A 22,790-nucleotide genomic window follows, 5' to 3' on the forward strand; every position below is an offset into this window, starting at 1 on the left:
AATAAGGGTAAACATATAGAAGCCCTTAAAGAGGAAACACAAAAATCCCTTAAAAAATTACAAAAAAAAAAACCAGGTGAAGGAATAGAATATAACCACCAGGATCTAAAAATAGAAATAGAAACAGTAAGGAAATCACAAAGGGAGTCAACCCTGGAGATAAAAAAGCTAGGAAAGAGATCAGGAGTCATAGATGCAAGCATCATCAACAAAATACAAGAGATTGAAGTGAGACTCTCAGGGGCAAAAGATACCATAGAAAACATTGACACAAGAGTAAAAGAAAATGCAAAATGCAAAAAGATCCTAATCCAAAATATCCAGGAAATCCAAGAAACAGTGAGACTATCAAACCTAAGGATAATAGGTATAGAAGAGAGTGAAGATTCCCAAATTAAAGGGCCAGTAAATATCTTCAACAATATTATAGAAGAAAACTTCCCTAACCTAAAGAAAAAGATGCCCACAAAGATGTAAGAAGCCTACAGAACTCCAAATAGATTGGACCAGAAAAGAAATTTCTCACATCATATAATAGTCAAAATGTCAAATGCCCAAAACAAAGAATATTATAAGCTGTAAGGAAAAAGTCAAGTAACATATAAAGGCAGATGTATCAGGATTGCACCAGATTTCTGATCAGAGACTGTAAAAGCCAGAAGATCCTGGGTAGATGTCATCCAGACAGACCCTAAGAGAACACAAATGCCAACCTAGGCTACTATGTCCAGCAAAACTCTCAATTAGTATAAATTGAAAAACCAATATATTCCATGACAAAACCAAATTTACACAATAACTTTCCACAAATCCAACACTACAAAGGATAATAGATGGGAACTTCCAACACAAGGAGGGAAAGTACACCATAGACAAACAAAAAAGTAATCTTTCAACTAACCCAAAAGAAGATAGCTGCACAAACACAATTCCACCTCTAGCAAGAAAAATAACAGGAAACAACAATCATTAATCTCTAATATCTCTCAACATCAATGGACTCAATTTTTCAATAAAAGGACACAGACTAACAGACTGGATATGTAAATAGGACCAGCATTTTGCTGCATATAGCAAACACACCTCAGCGACAAAAACAGACACTTCCTCAAAGTAAGTCTTGGAAAAAAAGTTTCTAAGCAAATTGTGCCAAGAAACAAGCTGGAGTAGCCATTCTGAAATCGAATAAAACAGACTTTCAACCAAAAGTCATCGAAAAAGATAAGGAAGGACACTTCATACTTGTCAAAGGCAGAATCCACCAAGATGAACTCTGAATTATGAATATCTGTTCTCCAAATGCAAAGACACCCACATTCATAAAAGAAACATTCCTACAGCACAAAGCATACATTGCACTTCACACAATAATAGTGAGAAACTTCACCACCCCACTCTTATCAATGGACAGATCATGGAAACAGAAACTAAACAGACACATAGAGAAACTAACAGAAGTTATGAACCAAATGGATTTAACGAGTATCTATAGAATATTTCATCTTAAGAATCTAAACAGGACATTAGATTATAAATTGGACAAATTACCACTAACCACACTCTGGTATTAACTTCTGTGACCCTAGGAGGATCCTTGATTTTCTGTGAACCATTCTTCAGCTTTCCAATGAAAACAAGTGCCACCTATTTGGAAGCTTCAAAATGTCTTCAGAAAACAGCATCAACTAAATGCAGGGAAATGATTACTGCCTTGGTCATCCTGTTCTTCCAGCACTGGCAAGAAAGAATCTTCACTATTTAGCTTTTCCCAGAAAGTAATTGCTGTGAATATCATTAAAGATTTTTATCTCAACTTAAAAAATGTATAGAGGTACACTCTGCTTTGTTACCATGGCCACACAAAACTTCAGCCAAAAAATATCACATATTTTTAATGTTCATGTTTACTTTCTGTTTATATTTGCTTATTTGAGGGGTTAATGACAAAGAAAGATTCAAGATGCTTGGATTAGAATACCAAGTTAGCAATCTACTTGTGTGTGTGATTTGGGAAATTTTCTTTCTTTTTTCTTTGATTCTCTTTCCTTTTGTGTACAATGAGAAAATTGAAAGTATTTCATTCATAGTATAGTTTTAAAGATTAAGTTAATTAGTATACATATGTAACATCAATGTTATTAAAAAGCACTAACTTTAAAGAAATAGTACTAACTTATTAATTCCAGGCAAATTAAATAGGTTGTGCCTTATATATTATCTATAATGTGGAGTCCAAACACCACCAAAATGTATTATGTGAAGATTTAATTGATAAAAAGAAATAGTAGTTGACTTAAATTAGACAATTATATGATCCCATAGCATATATAAATGGTATTATTTGTTATATGTGTACTGTTTATTAAATTTTACATTTATAGTTTGCTAATTTAAAATTGGATTTCAGTTCAATATCACAATAAGTAGAGCCATATATAATTCATGTTTCAATATTAAACTAAATGGAGAGAATCTTGAAGCAATCCCACTACAATCAGGGACTAGACAAGGCTGCCCACTCTCTCCCTACTTATTGAATATACTTCTTGAAGTTCTAGCCAGAGCAATCAGACAAAAAAGAAGATCAAAGGGATGCAGATTGGAAAAGAAGAAGTCAAACTATCACTATTTGCAGATGATATGATAGCATATTTAATGATCCCAAAAGTTCCACCAGAGAACTACTAAACCTGATAAACACCTTAAGCAAAGTGGCTGGGAATAAAATTAACTCAAATAAATCAGTAGCCTTCCTCTACACAAAAGAGAAACAGGCCGAGAAAGAAATTAGGGAAATGACATCCTTCATAATAGTCCCAAATAATATAAAATACCTCGGTGTGATTTTAACCAAGCAAGTAAAGATCTGTATGAAAAGAACTTCAAACCTCTGAAGAAAGAAATTGAAGAAGACCTCAGAAGATGGAAAGATCTCCCATGCCCATGGATTGGCAGGATTAATATAGTAAAAATGGCCATTTTACCAAAAGCAATCTACAGATTCAATGCAATCCCCATCAAAATACCAATCCCATTCTTCAGAGAGTTAGACACAAAAATTTGAAAATTCATCTGGAATAACAAAATACCCAGGATAGCTAAATCTATCCTCAACAATGAAAGGACTTCTGGGGGGATCACTATCCCTGAACTCAAGCAGTATTACAGAGCAACAGTGATAAAAACTGCATGGTATTGGTACAGAGACAGAAAGATAGACAAGTGGAATAGAATTGAAGACCCAGAAATGAACCCACACGCCTATGGTCACTTGATTTTTGACAAAGGAGCCAAAACCATCCAATGGAAAACAGATAGCATTTTCAGCAAGTGGTGCTGGTTCAACTGGAGACCAGCATGTAGAAGAATGCAGATCGATCCATGCTTATCACCCTGTACAAAGCTTAAGTCCAAGTGGATCAAGGACCTCCAAATCAAACCAGATACATTCAAACTAATAGAAGAAAAAGTGGGGAAGCATCTCGAACACATGGGCACTGGAGAAAATTTCCTGAACAAAACACCAATGGCTTATGCTCTAAGATCAAGAATCAACAAATGGGATCTCATAAAACTGCAAAGCTTCTGTAAGGTAAAGGACACTGTTGTTAGGACAAAATGACAACTAACAGATTGGGAAAAGATCTTTACCAATCCTACAACTGATAGAGGGCTTATATCCAAAATATACAAAGAACTCAAGAAGTTAGACCGCAGGGAGACAAATAACCCTATTAAAAATTGGGGTTCAGAGCTAAACAAAGAATTCATAGCTGCGAAATGCCAAATGGCTGAGAAACACCTAAAGAAATGGTCAACATCCTTAGTCATAAGGGAAATGCAAATCAAAACAACCCTGAGATTTCACCTCACACCAGTGAGAATGGCTAAGATCAAAAACTCAGGTGACACAAGAGGCCCCAACATATAAAAAAAGACACGTTCTCCACTATGTTCATTGCAGCCTTATTTATAATAGCCAGAAGCTGGAAAGAACCCAGATGCCCTTCAACAGAGGAATGGATACAGAAAGTGTGGTACATCTACACAATGGAATATTACTCAGCTATCAAAAACAACAGCTTTATGAAATTCGTAGGCAAATGGTTGGAACTGGAAAATATCATCCTGAGTGAGGTAACCCAATCACAGAAAAACACACATGGTATGCACTCATTGATAAGTGGCTATTAGCCCAAATGCTTGAATTACCCTAGATGCCTAGAACTAATGAAACTCAAGAAGGATGACCAAAATGTGAATGCTTCACTCCTTCTTTAAAAGGGGAACAAGAATACCCTTGGCAGGGAATAGAGAGGCAAAGATTAAAACAGACACAGAAGGAACACCCATTCAGAGCCTGCCCCACATGTGGCCCATACATATACAGCCATCCAATTAGACAAGATGGATGAAGAAAAGAAGTGCAGGCCGACAGGAGCCGGATGTAGATCGCTCCTGAGAGACACAGCCAGAATACAGCAAATACAGAGGCGAATGCCAGCAGCAAACCACTGAACTGAGAATAGGACCCCCATTGAAGGAATCAGAGAAAGAACTGGAAGAGTTTGAAGGGGCTTGAGACCCCATATGTACAACAATGCCAAGCAACCAGAGCTTCCAGGGACTAAGCCACTGCCTAAAGACTATACATGGACTGACCCTGGACTCTGACCTCAGAGGTAGCAATGAATATCCTAGTAAGAGGACCAGTGGAAGGGGTAGCCCTGGGTCCTGCTAAGACTGAACCCCCAGTGAACTAGATTGTTGTGGGGAGGCCGGCAATGGGGGAGGATGGGGAGGAGAACACCCATAAAGAAGGGGAGGGGGAGGGATTAGGGGGATGTTTACCCAGAAACCAGGAAGGGGAATAACACTTGAAATGTATATAAGAAATACTCAAGTTAATAAAAAAAAAAAAAAACTCAGGTGACAGCAAATGCTGGCGAGGATGTGGAGAAAGAGGAACACTCCTTCATTGTTGGTAGGATTGCAGACGGGAAATCAGTCTGGAGATTCCTCAGAAAATTGGACATTGAACTACCTGAGGACCCAGCTATACCTCTCTTGGGCATATACCCAAAAGGTGTTCCAACATATAACAAGGACACATGCTCAACTATGTTCATAGCAGCCTTATTTATAATAGCCAGAAGCTGGAAAGAACCCAGATGCCCTTCAACAGAGGAATGGATACAGAAAATGTGGTACATCTACATAATGGAATATTACTCATCTATCAAAAACAATAACTTTATGAAATTCATAGGCAAATGGATGGAACTGGAAAATATCATCCTGAGTGAGGTAACCCAATCACAGGAAAACAGATATTATATGTACTCACTGATAAGTGGCTATTAGCCCAAATGCTTGAATTGCCCTAGATGACAGAACACATGAGACTCAAGAAGGATGACCAAAATGCGAATGCTTCACTCCTTCTTTAAAAGGGGAACAAGGATACCCTTGGGAGGGAATAGGGAGGCAAAGTTTAGAACAAAGACAGAAGGAACACCCATCCAGAGCCTGCCCCACATGTGGCCCATACATACAGAGTCACCAAACTAGATAAGATGGATGAAGCAAAGAAGTGCAGGCCGACAGGGACCAGATGTAGATCTCTTCTGAGAGACACAGCCAGAATACGGCAAATACATAGGTGAATGTCATCATTAAATCACTGAACTGAGAATAGGACCCCCATTGAAGGAATCTTAGAAAGGACTGAAAGAGCTTGAAGGGGCTTGAGATCCCATATGAACAACAATGCCAATCAACCAGAGCTTCCAGGGACTAAAGACTATACATGGACTGACCCTGGGCTCCAACCTCATAGGTAGCAATGAATAGCCTAGTAAGAGCACCAGTGGAAGGGGAAGCCCTTGGTCCTGCCAAGACTGAACCCCAGTGAACGTGGTTGTTGGGAGAGGGCGGTAATGCTGGGAGGATGGGGAGAGGATCACCCATATAGAAGGGGAGGGGAGGGGTTAGGGGGATGTTGGCCCAGAAACTGGGAAAGGGAATAACAATCGAAATGTAAATAAGATATACTCAAGTTAATATAGATGGAAAATAAATAAATAAAAGAATTCATGATATATACATTTAAATGGCTGTTACCAAAGTTTAGATCAGCGACTGAAGGAATGACCATTCAGAGCCTTACTCACAAGTGGCCCATGTGGGCCATATATATACAGCCACCAAAACTAGATAAGACTGATGAAGCTAAAAAGTGCATGCTGAAAGGGACCAGATATAGATCTCTCCTGAGAGACACATCCAGAGCATGTCCAATATAGAGTCAATGCTAGCAGCGAACAACTGAACTGAGAACAGGACCCCCTTGGGGGGAATTAGAGGAAGGATTAAAAGAGTTGAAGGAGCTTGAAACCCCATAAGAACAACAATGCCAACCAACCAGAGCTTCCAGGGACTAAACCACTACTGAAAGACTATACATGGACTGACCCAGGGAGCTCCAACTGCATATGTAGCAGAGAATAGACTGGATGGGGCACCAGTGGAAGGGGAAGCCTGCCAAGGTTGGACATCCACTGCAGGAGAATGTCGGGGTGGGTGGAGTAGTAAGGGAGATGGATGGAGGAGCACCTGTATGGGGGAGGGGGAGGGGTGGAGACTTATGGACAGGAAACCAGGAAAGCATTTGAAATGTAACATTTGAAATGTAAGTAAAGAAATATGAAGAAGAAGAAGAAGAAGAAGAAGAAGAAGAAGAAGAAGAAGAAGAAGAAGAAGAAGAAGAGGAAGAGGAAGAGGAAGAGGAAGAGGAAGAGGAAGAGGAAGAGGAAGAGGAAGAGGAAGAGGAAGAGGAAGAAGAAGAAGAAGAAGAAGAAGAAGAAGAAGAAGAAGAAGAAGAAGAAGAAGAAGAAGAAGAAGAAGAAGAAAGAGGAGGAGGAAGAGGAGGAGGAGGGAGAGGAGGAGGAGGGAGAGGAGGAGGAGGGAGAGGAGGGGGAGGAGGGGGGAGGAGGAGGAGGAGGAGGAGAAGGAGGAGGAGAAGGAGGAGGAGGAGAAAAGAAGAAGAAGAAGGAGGAGGAGGAGGAGAAAAGAAGAAGAAGAAGAAGAAGAAGAAGAAGAAGAAGAAGAAGAAGAAGAAGAAGAAGAAGAAGAAGAAGAAGAAGAAGAAGAAGAAGAAGAGGGAGAAATTTTACCCCAAACAAGAGAATAAACAGTTGGTTATCTAAAAAAACCTGCTAATCAAAGTAAAAAAGAAAAAGTAAATGCTGTGTCCCAGTGAATTTTTCTTTGCAATCCAATAAGACTAGTTTGTTCTAGAACATGACTGCTCTCCAGAACATGAAACAGTTGGGAAAAATCTGCTAGGAAATCTCTAATGGGGTTTGCTGTTTTTGTTTTGAGTGATATGGTTCCCCTTTGTAGCCAGGGCATGCCTTGATCTCATAATGCTCTTTTTCTCAGCCTCCTGAGACAGGGATGTGTAATAATATGTTTAGTAAACCTCTATGTCTGGCTCCAAGTATAATGTACAGTAAATCCTTTCTGTCTGGCTTTGAGTGTTTGAATGTTTCAGCAAAGCCTCTGCTATGTATGGATAAATCAGTAGAAGCTAAGAAATTGTTTTGAGACTGTGTGAACCTTGAAAAACATGTTGTCTTGCTGGATGGTGCACTTGATGCTTGCTATGTGAGAGCTTGCCATTAGCGTGCCACACTAATCTTGGCCCTAAGATGCTCTGGCAACCCTGGAGTTATTACTTTTGATTAGGGCTAGCCACAGTCAAAAGAAGCTGAGATTTGTGTGGTTGTCTGCTCTCTCTCTTAGTCAAGTAACAAAATTTGGGGATTTGGAACCTTCCCAACCCCTAATTAATCTTGTATAATATTTAAATTAAGTAAGCTGGTTGTCAATCTTTTCCAAAAAAAGTGAACTTCTCTCTCTACTACAGTACCTAAAACTGACATCAATCATTAGGAATGTGTCACAATACCCAGCTAATATTGCTTTTCACTTCTAGAAGTTTATAGTTTCAAATTAAAATTCAACAAAATTCATAATAAACAACTCAGGATAGATTTTTTGCTTGCTCAGGGTATTTCTAAAACAATGAATTCTATGAGGTCACTTGTGGATAACTAAATGAAACAAACGTAAGAAGCATAGTACTGATGTTTGAGTATAGAAAAGAAAGTGGCTAATGGAAGCATGTGAAGGATTCACAAGTTACATTTTCTCGTTTTCATTAACAGATTTTAAAGAGAAAAATAAAAAGAAATAGTTTTGCAAACAAGTTTAGGTTGAAAAAGAAAAGCAAGAAAAAAATCTGTCAAATATACTTGGAAACCAATAAAAAGTAAGAGACTCACAGTCATTGTGACTTGTAAAGTAGTAGTCCCTAGATGACAGTGTAAATATTCAACATTAAAAACACATTATTTTTAATTTTTAAAAATTTTTAATCACCTTAAAATTCTCTGCCTCTGCTTTGATGGAAGGTTCTAGCATGTTTCGATATAAAGCAAAAAGCCTCTCTTTCCCAAGGCTCAGTTCTTAGCAACATTCTTGCCTTAGGATGGGCACCACTCTTGTTCTCTAAGGCAAAGAAATTCTAAGAATCTTCTCTTTGTTGGTGTATGCATAAAACAATGCATAAGAAAGGATCTCCTTATGAGACGTTGCCCTGGATGCTCAGGTTTTGAGCTTCTGCCAAGGCAGGGCTTAGAACCAGGAAGGGATCCAGTCTCCTGCTGCTTGCTGAAGGACTATTCAGGGACCAAGTAAGCTATTTTATGTATGCAGTTGAGGACTGCTTAGGAGAGCTCTAGTTTGGTCCTGTCATTACCACCTGATAGATCTTGGGCTCAGGGGTCTCCTTCCTACCCAAGAGCAGGATCTCTAAGTCACTGGCCTGGGGTGTCACAGCCTCCTTTGCACCTAGAGTACACCACGCTGTTTTGCCTAGTGATGAGGTGGTTTCTGACTTCCCTGTCTGTGTAACTGATTGGTGTCCCCACTGAGCCCCAGAATGACCTTGGAAAGGAAGACTCCTCTGCTCATTCTTGATATATAGCCAAAAACCCTTGCCATACTAAGACTACTCCTCACACACTTGCCAACCCTGCTGGGCTCTCACAGGCCCTCTGAACACTGTCTTCTCTGTGGAAAGAAAGGCTCTACTGAACCAGTCCAGTGGGAAACAGAGACCAAAGCCCAACCCATGAATCATGGAGTAACCACAGAACCTGTCAGCAATGAGGGGTGCTGAGGTCTGCACGTAACTAGCCATTTTCCATCAACTACCTGGTCAATAAGAATTGCTGCTTCATGGAAGCTGTCATTAACTGGCTTTGGACCTGCCATATACACCTTCCTCAGCATTGAGAGTAGCTTAAATTATAGTAAGTACTATCATTTATAATGAATGGAAGCAATGGGCAGCCCTTTGCTTCACACATACTTGTATTTGTCCACCCTCCTTCTGTTGTGACTCAGAATTCAAGGATCCCTTATTTCCTCAGCTTTTAACATCACAGAAAACAACAGTAAGCAGACACATTTAACATTCTGACTAAAGTCTTATATGCTACATCTTAAAAACTGTATAATGATTCCATGAAATTTTGAAAGTAACTTTTTACAAACTAAAAGAGTACACTTAGAGAAAAGAGAGGGCTTTGAGACAGAGCTGCAGGGTCTCTGTAGTTTGCTTTGTTTTGGTTTGTTGGTTTCAAGACAGTTGAGACAGGCTCACCCATGTGGGGTAGGCTGGCCCCAAAAACATGTGATCCTTAATCTCTCCAGAATGTTGATGATATACCCCTAGACAATGCACCCCAAGCCTCAAGATATAACCTTCTAAAGCCAATTTATGGTTGTGCTCTTCACAACCCAAGGACTACTTGCACAAGCAGACATGAATGGAACACAGGTTCCTTTCCAGCCTTCAAGGAGATCCCCTCTCTTGGACTGTCCCCTGCTCTGCTCTGTTCCTCTCCTACCCCAAAGAGGTTACAAGAATGGCTTCCTCCTGCCCTTACTCTCTGCCCCTCACCGATGCTTCTGATTCTTTTTAGATCTCCAGTGACAGCTGGTCCTTCCCCAGATGCTGCATGTCCTAGTCCTTCATAGGCATCCACTTAACTTTTGAAAACTTTAGAGCCCTAAGCTCCTGCATGTGTGCATAGAGAAGCCAGAGAGGCTTTGAGTTTCTCCTTAACCCTACATCCATCCCTCATGAGAAAAAAAGGAAGACAAAATTCCAAGTGGATGAGTGGATGCCTTTGGATCCTGAAGGGTACAGTCTATACATGTAGTAATTACTATTTATAGACATGAAACTATTGAAAGAATGCATGTCAATGACCAGATGAAACAGGAATGTGCATACATTGTGTTCCCAAGAATTGGAATGATTTCCTGCTTTCTATACCACACAGATGCCTCCTGAAACACAGTAAGGTTTGGCAAAAGTAAAAGCTGAGCAGAAAACCATGATGACAGAATGTGTGTACTGTTGTAGGTACCAACTCTACCTCATGCAGACTTACAGTACGAAAATAACAGTCATACTAAACACTAACATTCTAGTGCCTTCTAAAGTGGCCTTTTAGTTTTGAGGTAGACTTGTCAAACATTTTGCAACCTTCTTAAGTTACACATATTTATATCATGGTTCATTTTTAAATTTTTCATAGCCAAGTATTTTTACATCCTATCTTTACTAGTTACTGTAGGTTTGGTAGAAATGCCAGCACCTAACATTTAAATAGTCACTGACAAGTGACAAGAAGTATTTTTTGGTGCTTTTTTTTTTCTTCCATACATTACATCCCAATTGCAATTCCCCTCCCTCCACTCCTCTCAATCCCTCCCCCCATTCCCCCTCCCCCACAGATCCACTCCTCCTCATGACACTAAGGCTAGGTATAGGTCTATGAGCTGAGCAGAATATCATTATGAATCATTTTACTAACTTTCTGTTTTTGTCAATCATATTTGGTTCTATCCTGGGTCTCTGAGATGTCCTACCTCTGGTTCCTGGCCATTCAGGCAGTATCAGGAATGGACTCCCTCTTGTGCCATGGCTCTCAAATTGGACCAGTCATTGATTGCTCACTCCCATAAGTTCTGTGACCCTATTACCCAAGACCTGATTTCAAGTTGTACTACACAACTATAGTAATAGCAAACACATGGTATTAGTATAAAAACAGACACATTGATCAATGGTATTGAATTGAAGACCCAATATAAATACACACACCTATAGATATCTGATTTTTATAAAGAAGCCAGAAATGCACAATGGAAAAAAGAAAGCATCTTCAATAAACTGTGCTGCTCTAACTGGATTTTAGCATGTAAAAGAATGCAAATAGATCCATAGATCTGCACAAAACTCAAGTCCAAATGAGTTAAAGACCTCAACATAAATCAGACACACTAAATCTAATAGAAGAGAAAGTTGGAATAGCCTTAGATGTGTTGATACAGAAGACAACTACATGAACTGAACACAGGAATTGTTATTGAATGAAAATTTTAATTAACTCCACATCAGTAAGCTAATATCCAAAATATATGAAGAACTCAAGGAAGGCATCAACAAGCCAAATAACCCAATTAAAAATATAAACTGAGAATTCTCAACAAAAGAATAAGAAACACCTGGAGATAACTGGTCCCTCAGGAATATTGTTATCCCTAAGCTCACAGGTGAGACCGCCACTTTTGCTCCAAGAACTAGGCAAAGAGGGACCCACCAGAAGCCCACAAGGCACAGGATCTGTGAAACAGCCAGGGACAGAGTCCTTCCTGTTTACAGCAGTGCCCCGGAGGTAACCTTATGACGCACCTCTCCACACCCAAATCCCACCCAGAGAGCTGGTTTCCGAGGAGTACTGGCATACAAGATCACAGGTTCACAGGCCCACAGAAGGGAAAAGCTCCAGTCAAAGACAGCAAGACCAAAACACCAGAGATAAATAGATGACAAGAGGCAAGCACAAGAAACTAAGCAACAGAAAGCAAGGCTACTTGTCATGATCAGAACCCAGTCCTCCCACCATGTCAAGTCCTGGATACCCCAACACACCAGAAAAGCAAGATTTGGATTTAAAAATCACATCTCATGATGATGATAGAAAAGAGCATCTCAAGGACAGCAGATATCATAAAAACATTTAAATAACAGTCAAAGAAAATGTAAAATGCAAACAGCTCCTAACCCAAAACATCCAGGAAATCTGGGACACAATGGGAAGACCAAACCAAAGGATAATAGGTATAGAAGAGATTGAAGACTCCCAACTTAAAGGGATAGTAAATATCTTCAACAAAATTATAGAAGAAAAAACTTCTCTAACCTAAAGAAAAGGATAACCATAAACAAACCAAAAGCCTACAGAACCCTAAATAGATGGGAACAGAAAAGAAATCCATTTGGTCACATAATAATGAAAACACCAAATACACAAAACAAATAATGCATATTGAAAGCAGTAAGGGAAAAAGGTCAAGTAAAATATAAAGATAGTCCTATCAGAATTACACCAGACTTCTCATCAGAAACTCTAAAAGACATAAGACCCTGGACAGATGTCATACAGACTCTAAGGGAACAAAAATGTCAACACAGACTGCTCTACCCAGCAACACTCTCAATTAACATAGATGGAGAAACCAAGATTTTCCAAAACCAAGTTTAAACAATGTCTTTCCAGAAATCCAGACCTACAAAGGATAATAGATGGAAAACTCTATAGGATGATATCATTTCACAGGTGAAGGCTGGTACAAGACAGAATGAGGCCTGTCAGTGAATGAGAAGGAGAGATGGGTAAGAGAAAAGATTTATGGAAGAGGAGGAGACTGGAATCCAGGAGAAGAGGGAGGGAAAAAGTGGAGAAAACATGGAGGTAGATATTAAGATTCCTCTCTGCACACTTACAGGTTGTTATGACCTGTTAAGGGATGGATTAGACAGGACTTGCATGTCTAGGTGGGCAATTATATCTTATCAATTGGATCAGAGATTATTTTGTTGTGTATTCTTTTATATGGTGATTTAATAAAATGTAAGAGACCATGTGGTTTCTAGAGACATGTATGTCTGGCATGGTGACAACCTACCTTGGGAACTCAATGGGTAGAGAGATCATTGACAGGCTCAGAGAAGCCATTAACAGTGTACTATTGGAAAAAGCAAAGCATGTGAGAGGCTTTGCTGACTGAGATGAACATATCTACCAGATATCTTGGGGCATTATGGTGCCAGACCTAGTGCACAGTAAAAGACACCATTTTTTTTATAATTTTACAGAAAGAAAACTCCAACACAAGGACAGAAACTACATCTTAGAAAAAGCAAGACAGTAATCAACTTGCAATTAAACCAAAAGAAGAGAGACACACAAACATAATTACACCTCTAACAAAAACAACAGGAATCCTCCCGTTACATAATAGTCAAAACACCAAATGCACAAAACAAAGAAAGAATATTAAAAGCAGTAAGGGGAAAAGGTCAAGTAACATATAAAGGAAGACCTAACAGAATCACACCAGACTTCTCACCAGAGACTATGAAAGTCAGAAGATCCTGGACAGAAGTTATACAGACCCTAAGAGAACAAAAATGCCAGCCCAGGTTATTGTCTCCAGAAAAATTCTAAATTAACATAAATTAAGAGACCAAGATATTCCATGACAAAACCAAATTTACATAATATCTTTCTACAAATCGAGCCCTACAAAGAATAATAAATGGTAAAGCCCAACACGGGAAGGCAAGCTGCACCCTAGAAAAAGCAAGAGATGAATCATTTTGCAATAAAATGAAGAGAAGAGAAGCACACAAACATAATCTCACCTCCAAATTTGAAGATAACAGGAAACAGCAATCACTATTCCTTAATATCTATCAATATCATTGAACTCAATTCCCCAATAAAAAGACACAGATTAACAAACTAGATGTGTAATGAAGACCCAACATTTTGCTCCCTATAGGAAACACACCTCAGAGACAAAGACAGACACTACCTCAGAGTAAAAGGTTGGAAAACAGCTTTCCAAGCTAATGATCTGAAGAAGCAAGGTGGAGTAGCCATTCTAATATCGAATAAAATCAATTTTCAACCAAATGCCATCAAAAAAGATAAGGAAGGACACTTCATATTCATCAAAGGGAAAAATCCAGCAAGATGAACTCTCAATCTTAAATATCTATGCCCCAAATACAAGGGCACCTACATATATAAAAGAAACCTTATGAAAGCTCAAAGCATGCTTTGCACCTCACGGAATAATAGTAGGAGGTTTCAACATGCCACTATCATCAATGGACAGATCATGGTAACAGAAATTAAACAGAGACATAGACAGACTAAGAGAAGTTATGAACCAAATGGACTTAACAGACATTTATAGAAGATTCTATCCTAAAACAAAAGGATATACATTCTTCTCACCATGTCATGGTACTTTCTTCAAAAGTGACCACATAATTGGTCACAAAACAGGCCTCAACAGATACAAAAAGATAGAAATAATCTCATGTGTCTTATCAGACCACCACAGGTTAAAGCTGGTCTTCAATAACAATAAGGAAAAAACGTCCACATATACATGGAAGTTGAACAATGTCTACTCAATGATAACCAGGTCAAGGAAGAAAAAAAGAAAGAAACTAAAGACTTCTTAGAATTTAATGAAAATGAAGGTACAACATAACCAAATTTATGGGACACAATGACAACTGTGCTAAGAGGAAAACTCATTGCTCTGAGTGCCTGCAGAAAGAAACAGGAGAAAGCATATATCAACTGCTTGACAGCACACCTAAAAGCTCTAGAACAAAAAGAAGCCAATACACCCAGGCGGGGTAGAAGGCAGGAAAAAATCAAACGCAAAACTGAAATCAACCAAGTAGAAACAAAAGAACTACACAAAGAATCAACAGAATGAAAAGCTGGTTCTTTGAAAAAATCAACAAGATAGATAAATCCTTAGCCAGCCTAACCAGAGGACACAAAGAATGTGTCCAAATTAACAAAATCAGAAATGAAAAGGGAGACACAACAAAATAAGAAGAAATTCAAAAATTCAACAGATTCTACTACAAAAGGCTATATACAACAAAACTTGAAAATCTGGGGGAAATGGACAATTTCCTAGACAGATACCAGGTACCAAAGTTAAATCAGGAACAGATAAACCACTTAAACAACTCCATAACTCCTAAAGAAACATAAGCAGTCATTAAAGGTCTGCCAACCAAAAAGAGCCCAGGTCCAAATGGGTTCAGTGCAGAATTCTATCAGACCTTCATAGAAGACCTCATATCAATACTATCCAAACTATTCCACAAAATTGAAACAGATAGAGCGCTACTGCATTCCTTCTATGAAGCCACAATTACACTTATACCTAAACCATACAAAGACCCAACAAAGAAAGAGAACTTCAGGCCGACTTCCCTTATGAATATCAACCCAAAATAATCAATAAAATTCTTGCAAACCGAATCGAATAACACATCAAAACTATCATCCACCATGATCAAGTAGGCTTCATCCCAGGGATGCAGGCATGGTTTAATACGGAAAACCATCAACATAATCCACTATATAAACAAACGGAAAGATAAAAACCACATGATCATTTCATTAGATGCTGAGAAATCATTTGACAAAATTCAACACCAGGTCATGATAAATGTCCTGGAAAGAACAGGAATTCAAGGCCCATACCTAAACATAGTAAAAGCCATATACAGCAAACCAGTTGCTAACATTAAACTAAATGGAGAGAAACTTGAAGCAATCCCACTAAAATCAGGGACTAGACAAGGCTGCCCACTCTCTCCCTACTTATTCAATATAGTTCTCAATGTCCTAGCCAGAGCAATCAGACAACAAATAGAGATCGAAGGGATACAGATTGGAAAGGAAGAAGTCAAAATATCAGTATTTGCAGATGATATGATAGTATATTTAAGTGATCCAAAATGTTCCACCAGAGAACTACTAAATCTGATAAAAAAACCTTCAGCAAAGTAGCTGGGTATAAAAATAACTCAAATAAATCAGTAGCCTTCCTCTACACAAAAGAGAAAAAAGCTGAGAAAGAAATTAGGGAAAATGACACCCTTCATAATAATCCCAAATAATATAAAATACCTCAGTGTGACTTTAACCTAGCAAGTGAAAGATCTGTATGATAAGAACTGCAAGCCTCTGAAGAAAGAAATTGAAGAAGACCTCAGAAGATGGAAAGATCTCCCATACCCACGGATTGGCAGGATTAATATAGTAAAAATGGCCATTTTACCAAAAGCCATCTACAGATTCAATGCAATCCCCATCAAAATACCAATCCAATTCTTCAGAGAGTTAGACAGAACAATTTCCAAATTCATCTGGAATAACAAAAAACCCAAGAGAGCTAAAACTATACTCAACAATAAAAGGACTTCTGGGGGAATCACTATCCCTGAACTCAAGCAGTATTACAGAGCAATAGTGATAAAAACTGCATGGTATTGGTACAGAGACAGACAGATAGACAAGTGGAATAGAATCGAAGACTCAGGAATGAACCCACACACCTATGGGCACTTGATTTTTGACAAAGGAGCCAAAACCATCCAATGGAAAAAAGATAGCATTTTCAGCAAATGGTGCTGGTACAACTGGAGTTCGGTATGTAGAAGAATGCATATCGATCCATGCTTATTACCCTGTACAAAGCTTAAATCCAAGTGGTTCAAGGACCTCCACATCAAACCAGATACACTCAAACTAATAGAAGAAAAAGTGGGCACTGGAGAAAATTTCCTGAACAAAACACCAGTGGCTTATGCTCTAAGATCAAGAATCAACAAAGGGGATCTCATAAAACTGCAAAGCTTCTGTAAGGCAAAGGATACTGTTGTTAGGACAAAATGGCAACCAAAAGATCGGCAAAGATCTTTACCAATCCTACAACTGATAAAGGGTTTATATCTAAAATATACAAAGAATTCACAAAGTTAGACTGTAAGGAGATAAATAACTCTATTAAAATGGGGTCCAGAACTAAACAAAGAATTCACAGCTGAGGAATGTCGAATGGCTGAGTAGCACCTAAAGAATTATTCAACATCTTTAGTCATAAGGGAAATGCAAATCAAAACAACCCTGAGATTCCCCATCACACCAGTCAGAATGACTAAGATCAAAATCTCCGGTCACAGCAGATGCTGGCGAGGATGTGGAGAAAGAGAAAAACTCCTCCATTGTTGGTGCGATTGCAGACTGGTACAACCATTCTGGAAATCAGTCTGGAGGTTCCTCAGAAAATTGGACATTGAACTGCCTGAGGATCCAGCCATACCTCACTTGGGCATAAACCCAAAAGTTGCCCCAACATACAACAAAGGCACGTGCTCCACTATGTTCATAGCAGCCTTATATATAATAGCTGGAAAGAAGCTGGAAAGAACCCAGATGCCCTTCAACAGAGGAATGGATACAGAAAATGTGGTACAATGGAATACTACTCAGCTATCAAAAACAATGACTTTATGAAATTCATTGGCAAATGGTTGGAACTGGAAAATAACATCCTGAGTGAGGTAACACAATCACAGAAAAACACACATGGCATGCAATCATTGATAAGTGGATATTTGCCCAAATGCTCAAATTACCCTAGATGCACAGAAGACATGAAACTCAAGAAGGATGATCAAAATGTGGTTGCTTCACTCCTTCCTTAAAAGGGGAATAAGAATACCCTTAGGAGGGGATAGGGAGGCAAAGTTTAGAACAGAGACTGAAGGAACACCCATTCAGAGTCTTCCCCACTTGTAGCCCATTCATATACAGCCACCAAACCAGATAAGATGGATGAAGCAAAGAAGTGCAGGCTGACAGGAACCAGATGTAGATCTCTCCTGAGAGAGACAGTTGGAATATGTCAAATACATAGACGAATGCCAGCAGCAAACCAGTGAACTGAGTACGGGACCCCCGTTGAAGGAATCGGAGAAAGGACTGAAAGAGCTAAAGGGGCTTGAGAGCCCATATGAACCACAGTGCCAACCAACCAGAGCTTCCAGGGACTAAGCCACTACCCAAAGACTATACATTGACTGAACCTGGGCTCCCACTACATAGGTAGCAATGAATAGCCTAGTAAGGGCACCAGTGGAAGTGGAAGCCCTTGGTCCTGCCAAGGCTGGACCCCCAGTGAACGGGATTCTTGGGGGGAGGGGGGTAATTGGGGAGAATTTGGAGGGGAACACCCATTTAGACTGGGAGGGGGAGGGGTTGGGGGATTTTGGCATTGAAACCGGGGAACGAATAACATTTGAAATGTAAATAAGAAATACCCAATTTAATAAAGATGAAAAAAAAACAAAACAGGAATCAACAATCACTTTTCCTTAATCTCTGTCAACATCAGTAGTCTCATTTTCGCAGTTAAATGGCATAGATTAATAGACTAGATACATAAACAAGACCCAGCATCTTGCTGCATATTGAAGAAGTACCTCAATGACAAAGACCGGCAGTACCTCAAAGTAAAAGGCTGGAAAAATATATCTAAACAAATGGTCCCAAGCTGGAGTATCCATTCTAATATTGAACAAAATCAACTTTTAACCAAAAGTTACCAAAAAAAAGATAATGAAGGTACTTCATACTTATCTAAGGAAAAATCTACCAATTTGAACTATAGGTAAAATGGAGTCTGAAGTTAAAATGACTAAGACATGATGCCCTTTTCCTGTTCCCAACAATATAAGAACACACACAAACACATGATGAAATCAAAAAAAGAATAAAGAAAAAATGATTTTCAAATGAGTCTTTTATGTTATTTTAATTTTAATTATTGGTATGTGTTGGCCTGTGTACAGGAGTGCAGGTGCCCATAGAGGTGAGAGGCATTAGATGCCGTTAGCTATAGTGCTATTTTGAAGTCCCTGACTTAATGCTGGGAACTGAACTTGGGTGCTCTACAGCAGTAGTACATGTGCTCTTAACTCCTGAGCCAATCTCTGCAGCCCACAATGTGAGATTCTTAATGAGCCAACCTATGGTATAAGCCAACCAAATTCTTATAGTAACTTTGAAGAGTTCAAGAATCCAAACCTTCTGGACTCCCACTGTGGAAGCATAACAGTCTCATCAATCTGAATTAGAATTCCCACTTGGCTGCATTCAACTGATTTAGAGCATTTTAAAAGTTAATTCTCAACATTGTTACAGCTTTTCAACTGTGCTATTCAAATGATCAAAGTACAGCCCATTATACAGCAGTTCTTTCTGGCTGGGCTTCAGTAGAGTTGAATCCAGTTGGACTGACCCACTTTGTGGCCACAGTTAACCTAAACCACGGAGTCCAAAGTCCTGGAGAGCCTTGGGTTTGCCCAGCACCACATCAACATACAAATATATCGTCGCTATTTGGCACTACTATTGGCATTGGCTTCGAAGTACCCTTGTTTCGTATTCATTGGGCATTTTTATCTGGGGATATATATTGTTATATCAGCATCTGTGTACATGCCACAACTCCATGCCAGGGCAGGGATCCTCAGCAACAAACTCCTCCTCCTTTGTTCTTTGAGTTCTTTGAGGTGAAACTTGTAATCTACTACCTCCACTTCTGCAGAGTTTATCATCCTTCTCTCTTTTGAGCAGAGTAATCTTTTCTAATATGCCTCCCGCTTCCTGGCTGTTGTACTCTCATGTGTATCAGCTTTCTGTCTAGCCCCCACCATGGTCACATGTTGCATAGATGCAGGAGACCAGGTTTAGATTTTCCCAGTACATAACTTCTCAGCTCTCCATAACAGAACTGCCTCTGTCTTGATGTTTCCTTGACAGGGGGCCTTTCCAAAGTTCTTTCCTACACAATCTTTTTCTTATTAGAGAAGCTAACCATGAGAAATCTCACTTTTTTTTTTTACTTAATTAACACCTACTCTTTCCCCCCTAGTGACCTCCACTGTATCTCTTGCCCATACATTCTTCTTGAGTTTTTCATATTTCTGAGATTTTTATCCTTTCTACCAGGATGCTCAGGGAGAAATTCTACTAATTCACTCTATTCTTCAATTTTGCCCTCCTCTACTCTTAGTTAAGTTTACTATCTACATCACAGTTGTCAAGCCAGGGTTAATCCTGACATTCTCCAGAGAAAACCAAGTTCACCATTTGGAGCCAAATTGAAAGCAAGCATTATTAAATATTAAAAACTAACCAAGAGATGGACTTTGGTCGGGATCATTTGGAATATCCCAGGTGAGACTGGCCTTAAGCCACATGTTGCAGGAGTTTATAAGGACAAGCTTACATGCTACTGTACTTTTCCATGGGGCTTTGTTATTTTCCAAGCTCTATAGTTCTCAGAATTCCAGGAAATTACCTGGTTTTCGGTAGGTGGGGCATACACGTTAATTTTGGGCATGATAGCAGGACGTCTATCATCTCTTCTTACTACACAAATGCAAAACAAAATTGTTTATTGGATTGTAATAAGAGACCAAATTAAAGACTCTTTGAGTAAAACTTCCATTTTGAATAAGTGTGTCAAGTTCCCAAGACCTTCCTGGATAATTTGCATCCTGCGTGGCAGAGAGAAAATGTACATAGGTAACTGACATCCTGGTTAGCAAGTCAAGACATAAATGCTAGGCAAATCACTCTGCCACAGTGAAATAAACCAACCAATGAGAACAGAATAAGTGTAGAACATTGGGAAATGTTCCTAGAAAAGTCCCCTATCACTGAATCCTGATTGGTTTAAAAACTTAACTGTGACTTTGTTGGGCTTAGTCTGGTGCTGCATTGTATTCAAATGCTAAACCATACCCCTAGATCTGGTTGTCCCAAGACAAGCAAATTTCTGCATGCAAGATTTGTTGTGCAAACCTTGCTCCCTAAATTACTTGGCCAATAAAAGGATATATCCTGTGATTGGGCAGTAGAAAGAGCAAGATGGAACTTTTTGGGAGAGAGAAAGGAACTCTAGGAAGAAATAAGAGGAAGGCCTTTCTCCAGGAGACAGGAGAGTAGATGGACGTAACTACAGACCTGGAAGGTACACCTAGACACATGGCTGCATAGGGCTCAGTGGTTGGGTTAACTTAGATCAGCTAGTTGAGAGTCTGCCCAGCTAAGGCCTAAGCTTTGAAATATTATAAGGTCTCCGTGCAGTTGTTTGGAAAACTAGCTGTTTAAAGAATAATATTAATTTCCAGAATTAATTTTATAGAAAATAGGCCCAGGGAAGTCACTGTCCTCATCTTTTAGGAGACCGCACCTAGATTCCAGCGGCAGCTTCCCCTGATCTCGGCTCTACCACCATCCACTGCCGTCTTACCACCCATCATGGCCCTCCTGCACTCCGGTCGCGTCCTCTCCGGGATGGCTGCTGCCTTTCACTCAGGTCTTGCAGCTGCAACCTCTGCCAGAGCCAGCTCCTGGTGGACCCATGTTGAAATGGAACCTCCAGATCCCATCCTGGGAGTGACCGAAGCCTTCAAGAGAGATACCAACAGCAAGAAGATGAACCTGAGAGTTGGTGCCTACAGGAATGATAACGGAAAGCCTTACATGCTCCCCAATATCCGGAAGGCAGAGGTCCAGATTGCTGGAAACAATTTGGACAAAGAATACCTACCCATCGGGGGACTGGCTGAATTTTGTAAGGCTTCTGCAGACCTGGCCCTGGGCGAGAACAACGAAGTGTTGAAAAGCTGCGGGTTTGTTACTGTGCAGACCGTTTCCGGGACTGGAGCCTTAAGGGTCAGAGTCAGTTTTCTGCAAAGATTTTTTAAGTTCAGCCGAGATGTCTTTCTGCCCAAACCATCCTGGGGAACTACACACCCATCTTCAGGGATGCCGGCATGCAGACTTCTCCAGAGCCTTACAAGACACATCAAAAATCCCAGAGCAGAGTGTTCTCCTTCTGCACACTTGCGCTCAAAACCCCATGGGCGTGGACCTGCGACCAGAGCAGTGGAAGGAAATGGAGTCAGTGGTGAAGAAAAAGAATCTCTTCGCATTCTTTAACATGGCCTGCCAAGGCTTTGCCAACGGTGATGGTGATAAGGACGCCTGGGCCATGTGGCACTTCATCGAGCAGGGCATCAATGTCTGCCTCTGCCAACCGTATGCCAAGAACATGGGCCTGTACGGTGAGCGTGTGGGAGCCTTCACGGTGGTCTGCAAAGATGTAGAAGAAGCCAAAAGGGTGGAGTCACAGCTGAAGATCCTGATCCGCCCCTTATATTCCAACCCGCCTCTCAATGGAGCGGGGATCGTTGCAACCATCCTGACTTCTCCAGACTTGCAAAAGCAATGGTCGCAAGGTGTGAAAGGCGTGGCTGACCGCATCATCAGCATAAGTACCCAGTTGGTCTCCAACCTGAAGAAAGAGGGCTTGTCCCACAACTGGCAGCACATCATCGACCTAAAGCCGCAGGTGAAGCGCCAAGGAGTTCTCAGTCTACATGACAAAGGATGGCTGAATCTCCGTGGCAGCGGTCACCTCTGGCAATGTGGGCTACCTCGCCCAAGCCATTCACCAGGTCACCAAGTAATCACCATGTGCAAAGAAACAGAGACCACTTTCCTTTCAGCCTTTGCGCTTGTAAAAGTCACATGCAGGGTGAAGGAGTGTGGATGGTGGTGAGTAGATCCTGTTTTCAACGGTGCATAACACTTGGCGATTGAACTCGTTCCTCGGAAAAGAGGTAGGGCAGAGGCTCCCATGACTGGTAAGTAGAACTTCGTCAGTTCTAAACCAAA

General features: G+C 40.1%; 1 pseudogene; it reads left to right on the forward strand.

Moving 5' to 3' along the window:
• Positions 1–21,326: 21,326 nt before the first annotated feature.
• Positions 21,327–22,582, forward strand: Got2-ps2 (glutamic-oxaloacetic transaminase 2, pseudogene 2; annotated as a pseudogene).
• Positions 22,583–22,790: the final 208 nt, after the last annotated feature.

This window comes from Rattus norvegicus, chromosome 5 (assembly GCF_036323735.1).
Source record: "Rattus norvegicus strain BN/NHsdMcwi chromosome 5, GRCr8, whole genome shotgun sequence".
Classification (NCBI taxonomy): domain Eukaryota; kingdom Metazoa; phylum Chordata; class Mammalia; order Rodentia; family Muridae; genus Rattus; species Rattus norvegicus.